The sequence below is a fragment of the Equus caballus genome, chromosome 2, assembly GCF_041296265.1.
Source record: "Equus caballus isolate H_3958 breed thoroughbred chromosome 2, TB-T2T, whole genome shotgun sequence".
NCBI classification, from domain to species: Eukaryota; Metazoa; Chordata; class Mammalia; order Perissodactyla; family Equidae; genus Equus; species Equus caballus.
Window position 1 is genome coordinate 83,862,197 of NC_091685.1, and position 7,860 is coordinate 83,870,056.

The window sequence follows — 7,860 nt, forward strand, 5'->3', positions numbered from 1 at the left end:
TTAGTATCAAATTTCACTTGGTCATTGATGGTATTTAGGAAAGTGTTTGACTTTTGTATATTAAACTTGTAACCTGAAAACTTACTGTAATCAGTTTCTAGTTCCAGGAGTTTTTCATCAATTCTTTTGGATTTTCTACACAGACAATCATGACACCTGAGAGCAAAGTTTCATTTTGTCTTTTCCAATCTGCATAATTTTACTTCCTTTTCTTATTATATTAGCTAGAGTTTCCAGTACAATGTTAAAAAAGAGTACAGAAAGGAAACATCTTTGCTTTCTATCTGATCTTAGTAAAATAGCTTTCAGTTTCTCACTACCAAGTATGATATTAGCTATGGGTTTTTTGTAGAATTTCTTTATCAGTTTGAGGAACTTCCCTTCTATTCTTAGTTTACTGAGAGATTTTATCACGAATGAATGTTGGAGTATTTCAAATGCTTTTTCTGTATCTATTGATATGAGCATGTGTTTTTTTCTTCTTTAGCCTGTTGATGTGATGGATTACATTAATTGATTTTTGAATGTTGAACTAGCCTTGCATACCAGGGATAAATCCCACCTGGTCATGATGTATAATCTTTTTGTGCATTGTTAGATTCAATCTGCCAATATTTTGTTGAAGATTTTTGCATCTAGTTCATGAGACGTATCAGTCTGTAGTTTTCTTTTTTCATAATATCTTTGTCTCATTTTGATATTAGAGTGATTCTGACCTCATAGAATGAGCTAGGAAAAATTCCCTCTGCTTCTATCCTCTGGAAAAGATTGAAGAGAATTGGTCAAATTTCTTACTTAAAATTTTGGTAGAATTCAGTAACCCATCTGGGCCTGGTGCTTTCTATTTTGGAAGGTTATTAATTATTGATTCAATTTTTTTAACAGATATAGGCCTATTCAGATTGTCTCTTTCTTCTTGTATGAGTTTTGGCAAATGTGTCTTTCAAGAAATTGATGCATTTCATCTAGCTTATCATATTTGTGTGCACAGCGTTGTTCATAGTATTGTTTTAATTTATCCTTCTAATTTCCATGTGATCTGTAATGATGTTCCCTCTTTCATTTCTGTTACTAATAATTAGTGATCTCTCTTTTCTTTTCCTTAGTTAACCTGGCTAGAGGCTTATTGATTTCATCGATCTTTTTGAAGAAACAGCTATTGATTTTGTTGATTTTCTCTGTTCTTTCCTGTTTTAAATTTTGAGTTCTGTTCTAATTCTTATTAATTCTTTTCTTCTGTTTGCTTTGGATTGAGTTTGCTCTTCTTTTTCTACTTCCTTAAGTTAGAAACTTAGATGATTGACTGAAGATCTTTCTTCTTTGTTTAATAAATGCACTCAACACTATAAATTTTTGTCTAAGCACTTCTTTTGCTGCACTCTACAAATTTTTATAAGTTGTGTTTTCATTTTCATGTAGTATGAAATATTTTAAAATTGTTCCTGAGGTTTCTTCTTTGACCCATGTGTCATTTAGAAGTGTGTTGCTTCATAATCCCCATGTGTTTTGGGATTTTCCTGTTATATTTCTGTTATTTCTAGTTTAGTTACATTGTGATATGAAAGCAGACATTCCATCATCTACTTTTTTAAGTTTGTGAAGGTGTGTTTTATGGCCCAGAATGTGGTCAATCCTAGTGAACGTTCCATGTGAGCTCCAGAAGAATGTGCATTCTGCTGTAGGAGGAGGAAGTATTCTATAGAAGTCCATTTATTCAGTTTACTGATGGATTGTTGTGTTCAACCACGTCCTTACAGATTTTCTGCCTGCAAGATCTCCCCATTTCTGATAGAAGGGTGTTGAAGTCTCCATCTATGACTGTGAATTTATCTATTTCTCTTTGCAGTTCTATCAGTTTTTGCCTCACATAGTTTGATGCTCTGTTGTTAGGTGCATACACATTAAGGTTTATTATGTCTTCTTGGAGAATTGACACATTTATCATTATGTAATATACCCTTCTTTGTCCCTGGTATGTTTTCTGCTCTGTTTAAAATTATAAAATTATATATATGTGTGTGTGTGTATATATATATACACACACACACACACATATGTATGCTTGCTTTCTTTTTATTAGTATTAGTAGCATGGTATATTTTTCTCCATCCATGTACGTTTAATCTATATGTGTCTTTATATTTCATGGGTTTCTCATAGACAATATATAGTTGGGTCTTGTTCTTGGTTTTACTCTGTCAATCTATGTCTTTTATTGGCACATTTAGACCATTGACACAAAGTGGTTATTTAAATAGTTGGGTTAATATATACCATATTTGTGGGCTGGCCCCGTGGTCAAGTGGTTGGGATCATGAGCTCCGCTGCAGGCGGCCCAGTGTTTCGTTGGTTGGAATCTTGGGCGCGGACATGGCATTGCTCATCAAACCATGTTGAGGCGGTGTCCCACATGCCACAACTGGAAGGGCCCACAACGAGGAATATACAACTATGTACTGGGGGGCTTTGGGGAGAAAAAGGAAAAAAATAAAATCTTTAAAAATATATATATATATATACCATATTTGTCATCATCCTCTGTTAGTCGCCCTTGATCTTTGTTTCTATAATTGTCTTCCACTCTTTTTCTGCCTTTTGTGTTTTGAGAATTTTATATGATTCCATTTGCTCTTCTTTCTTAGCATATCAGTAATACTTCTTTTATTTACCGTTTTTAGTGTTGCCCTAAAGTTTGCAATATACATTTATAATTAATCCAAGTTAATTTTCAAATAACACTATATTGGTTCATGGGTAGTGTAAATATTTTATGATAACAAAATAATCCTAATTCCTCACTCCCATCCTTTGTATCACTGCTGTCATTCATTACATTTATTTATAAGCATGCACCAGTATATATATATATATACACATACATATATAAGCATATATAATCAAATATATTGTTGATACTATTATTTTGGGCAAATCGTTATTCTTAGATCAATTAAGAATAAGAAAAATAAGTTTTTACTTTACATTTACTTATTACTTCTTTTATGCTCTTCTTTTCTTTATGGAGATCTGAGTTTCTGACCTAGACTATTTTCCTTCCTTCTAAAACACTTGTTTTAACATTTCTTGCAAAGCAGATCTCCTGGCAACAAATTCCTTAAATTTTTTTTTTTTTTTTTTGTCTAAAAATGTCTTTATTTCTTCTTCACTTAAAAGATAATTTTACAGGGTACAGAATTCTAGGTTGGTGGGTTTTTTTCCTCTCTACAGTATAATGTTTAATTCCACCTGTTTCTTGCATAGTTTCTGAGGAGAAATCAGATGTAATTCATACCACTGCTCCTCTATAGGTAAGGTATAGTTTTCTCTGGCTTCCTTCAAATTTTTTTCCTTTATTTTGATTTTCTGTGGTTCAAAACTGATATTTTTTTGGCATTTAACCTGCTTGGTTTTCTCTGAGCTTTCTGCATTTGTGCTTTGATGTCTTATATTAATTTAGGGATATTCTCAGTCATTATTGCTTCAAATATTGCTTCTATTCTTTCCTGTCTTTCTTCTCCTTCTGGCATTACCATTACGTGTATGTTATACCTTTCATAGTTGCCCACAGTCTTTGGATATGCTGTTCCATTTTTCTCAGTCTTTTTTCTCTTTGCTTTTCAGTTTTGGATGTTTCTGTTGAGATAATAAACCTCAGCGTTATTTTCACCTGTGTCCAGATTCTTCATTTCTGTTCAATGTTTTTGATCTCTAGCATTCCCTTTTGGTTTTTTATTTAAGATTTATATCTCTGCTTATGTTGCACATCTATTCTTGCATGCTGTCAACTTTATTTATTTAAGCCCTAAGCAGATTGATCATAGTGGGGTTTTTTTTCTGCTTTATCTCCCCAAAACCCCCTGTACACAGTTGTATATCTTAGTTGCAGGTCCTTCTAGTTGTGGGATGTGGGACGCCGCTTCAATGTGGCCTGACGAGCGGTGCCATGTCTGTGCCCAGGATCTGAACCCTGGGCCGCCACAGTGGAGTGTGCAAACTTAACCACTCAGCCATGGAGCCAGCCCCAGATCATAGTGTTTTAAATTACCAGTCTGGTAATTTCAACATCTCTCCTAAATATGGTTGTCATACTTGCTTTGTATCTTCAAAGTGTGGTTTTGCCTTTTGCTGTGCCTTGTAATGTTTTGATTGTTGGACATGATGTACCTGGTAAAAGGAACTATGGTAAACCGGCCTTTAGTAATATGGTGTGGAGGTATGGGGGGAGGAGAAGTATTCTATATTCCTATGATTAGGTGTCAGTCTTCCAGCGAGTCTATGTCTCTGAACTGTGAACTTCACAAATATTTCTCAGTTTTTCCTGCCTGCTTAGGTGAGACAGGATGGTTATAGCTAGCTGAATTTGAGTATTTCCATTCCTCAAGGTCGTTTAGGCTCTGATAATACCCCAGCAGTTTAGGCTCTAGTTAACTAGTTTTTCCTGAGGTCAGATCTTCTTAAGAAGGACAGAGTGCTCTGCTGTATTTCAAAAAGTTTCCTTTGCCCGAATCATGAGGGGATTTTTCTCCAATATTTACTATGAGAATTTGATCAATATCCTGGAGGTAAATCTCACAAAATGTGGGGCCCCCCTCATAACTGAGTTCCCCTGGAGTTTTTATATCTCAGGCTTGTGCACAGCGAGCCTCCAGCAATTCATCAATTACAGTTGAGATTCTCGTACCTCAGCACTGTTTGTGGTGGTTTCTACTTGAAAGTCCCTGCTCCGGTAAGCTGTGACCCCCTGCGTTTGTATGTCTGTCTCTCCAATCTTGCAGAAAGCAGTTTGCCCTGTGTCCTCCCTCTCTTAAAGACCCTACAAGACCTGTTGATTTTTTAGTCTCTTCAGTGTTTTAATTGCTGTTAGGATGGAGTAGCAACTTTCAAACTCCTTACATGTGCAACTGCAAACCACTTCCTTTTTTTTTTTTTTTTTTTACTGTAGAATAAGGAGAGCGATAAGAAGAGTGCAGGCATGGAGTACACAAGAATCCACTAGAAGGCGCACATGTGACTCCTTTCAGTGAGACTCATTTTGACTTGTCCTCACTTCTTATTCACGTGTTAATGTTATAAAGAAACAACAGAAGGTTGAGAGATCCATTATTTGATCACATATCTAGTCAGAGCAGTGGCATAGTTAGCAATGTGAATACTAATCACTTAGCCTTTACACATTCTTATCAGTGGGTTTCCAAAAGTAAGCTACTTAAAGAGTAACGACATATCATGGATAAATTTTATGGGCTTGTTCTGTCTTCACATTTCCCTCCAGACCCTGATAGGGGAGGACCCAGAGTTTTTTTATAGCATACTTCATAATCACTTTCCAAAAAAAATTCAAATTGAGAAAAAGCAAGTAACAAAGCACACTGTTGTCTTCTGTGGTCATTTTTAGACCACAATTTAAAACAAAACAAAACAAAAAGCATGGCTGACCTTTCAGTTTAGTTTTCAGTCCTCTGATGCTTAAGTCAAAAAAAATAGTGTAAAATTGAGCCAGCTCTGATGACCTAGTGGTTAAAGCTCAGTGCTCTCTACTTCAGCACCCCTGCATTTAGTTGCCTCGCACAGAACCACGTCACTCATCTGTCGGTAGCCACACTGTGATGGCAGTTCACATGGAAGAACTAGAAAGACTTAAAACCCTAGTTGTACACAACATAGTTGTATACACAACAACATAGTTGTATACAACTATGTACTGGGACTTTGGGGTGGAAAAAAGTAGAGAGAGAGAGAGAAGAAGATTGGCAACAGAGGTTAGCTCAGGTGGAAAATTTTCCAGGAAAAAAAAAAAAAGGTTGGCTGAACTTTTTAAAAAGGTAGTGTAAAATTAGCCCATTGACAAGCTCTGTTACCTTTACGAATTAACCTAACAGGAGCAGAAGTTGGTGTTTTTAAAAATTGGGGCTTTGAAATTTTATTCTCTCACTTAATCCTCCAAAAATAAGGCTCATCTAAATAAAAAAGATGAGGATGCAATGGTTAGAATATATATTGATTGACCTTAAAGAAATAACCTAAAAATAAATCCCAGTGCCTCCTTCATCAGGTTTTGTTTTTAATGTATCTCAATCTTAAATAGAATTTTCACTATTTAACAAATATATAAAACATGGAAACCTGTTTGAGAGTGGTCTGGTATGTTGGAAAGTGAGCAGAGTTGGAGTAGAAAGGCCTTTGTGATACCCTATTCTTCATTTCCTGTTGTCAAGATCCTGGAATCCTTACTCACCTTCCCACTGCCCACATTTCCTTAAGTGCACAATAGCGGAATCACACAGATGTGGCAGAGGCCTTGGGTTAATGAAATGAGCTAATATTTGTGAAGCACCTTGCATAGTTACCAGTACACTTGATAAATATTAATTCTCTCCTCAGTTTCTGTGTGTTTCTTGGGGCCTAAGTGGAAGATGTTCTTTGAAGTTGACTCATATGGAAGAAATATGGATTATTAACTCAGAAACCTAACTGTGTCAACATTAAAATCACAAGGACCTGAAAACTGCTAATGATTAAGAGTTTGGGAACCTTTCCTATAGGTAAGTCTATTAAAAATTTTTCTTTCAGTTATTAAAGTACATATTCATAGGCTCAGGCTTCGGAGTAGAAGATTCTAGTCTCCTGGAATGTGCTGCAGAAAATGACCAAACCTAACTCACTCAAAAGTTACACTCATGGGCCTCATTAGCAAACCGTTGCGCAATGTGTTCCCTGAACCACATTCCAACAGTAGGCCCTCAGCTTTCATCAAAGAACACAATTGTCAAACTGCCAAAAAAACCCCAAAAATCGTCTGTCAAAGATAGTGTCCGCTATGCTTATTCCATGTCCTTTGGTTAAGGACCCACATGAAAATATCCTTCCATTTTAGTACCTAGAAAATTAATCTCTTTTAAAATACTGGCAAGCCTCCTTTTATCAAATAATTACTGTTGTGTAATCCATGTTTCTGTTATTACTCTAGGCTGCCAGTAAACTTGGGGTTCATTTTAGTAAGTTACAGTAACCGTAGACTAGCATAAGCCTAGATCATTGACACATTCACTTTCTCTTCATTATACAGTTTTTTTAAAAGTATATATTCTCTTCAATATTGTACACAATAATTTGAAATATGCCTTTTATAATCATGAAAATTAGATAGATACTGGAAGTTGGTTCTTCAGCTGAATTCTAGACTTAATTTTCAGTTACTGAACTCTCACATTCCCAGGAAGGCACACTCAGATTGTCACAGATTGTATTCTAATCTTGTATTGATACTGTTGACAGCTGGCATAATCAGATCATTATTTTGTGGCCCAGGGAATGTAATTTAATATTTTCATAACTATTCACCTTGGTATGCCAAATTTCTATCAACATGCACTTATAAATGGTAGAAGCCATGAGCATATATGAAGCTATGGTCAAAACAAATCACTTTCTACTTCCCAAACAGAATCGCAGAATAGAGAAAGAAATTGATTTTTTAAATTATAAGATATATTTCTCCAAGCAAAAAGCGAGGATGATTTAAAAAAAATTAAAATATAATTTCTTTAGGAATTCTAACCCTAAGGTCTATGTTTAGTCAATATGAGAGGCTTCAGATAAAATACATCATTATCTTTCTAGTTCTCCTCCTAGAATTTGCATAACAAGAATTTCTAAATGTCCCAAACCAAATATTCAGCAAAACTAAGAGAAGGATAATATTTTCAGATGCAAAACTATGTGGGAAGTTTTGCAAAAGCACGTGTGATGAAACAGAAGTGATTTGGGAAGAAGTAAGGGAAAAATAGTGTGGACAATGGCTCCAGGCAGCAGATCTAGGCATGTGCCAGCAAAAAATCCATTTCTTCAAAGTGAATAGCT

General features: G+C 35.3%; 1 long non-coding RNA gene across 1 annotated transcript in view; it reads left to right on the forward strand.

Annotated features, from left to right (window-relative positions):
• LOC138920072 (uncharacterized) overlaps positions 1-6,536 on the forward strand; it is a 41,565-nt gene extending 35,029 nt beyond the window's left edge. Inside the window, exons 2-3 of the long non-coding RNA XR_011430725.1 lie at positions 4,943-5,020; positions 6,382-6,536. This is a non-coding gene — a long non-coding RNA (uncharacterized lncRNA). The remainder of the gene's footprint in view (positions 1-4,942; positions 5,021-6,381) is intronic.
• The last annotated feature ends 1,324 nt before the right edge of the window (positions 6,537-7,860 follow it).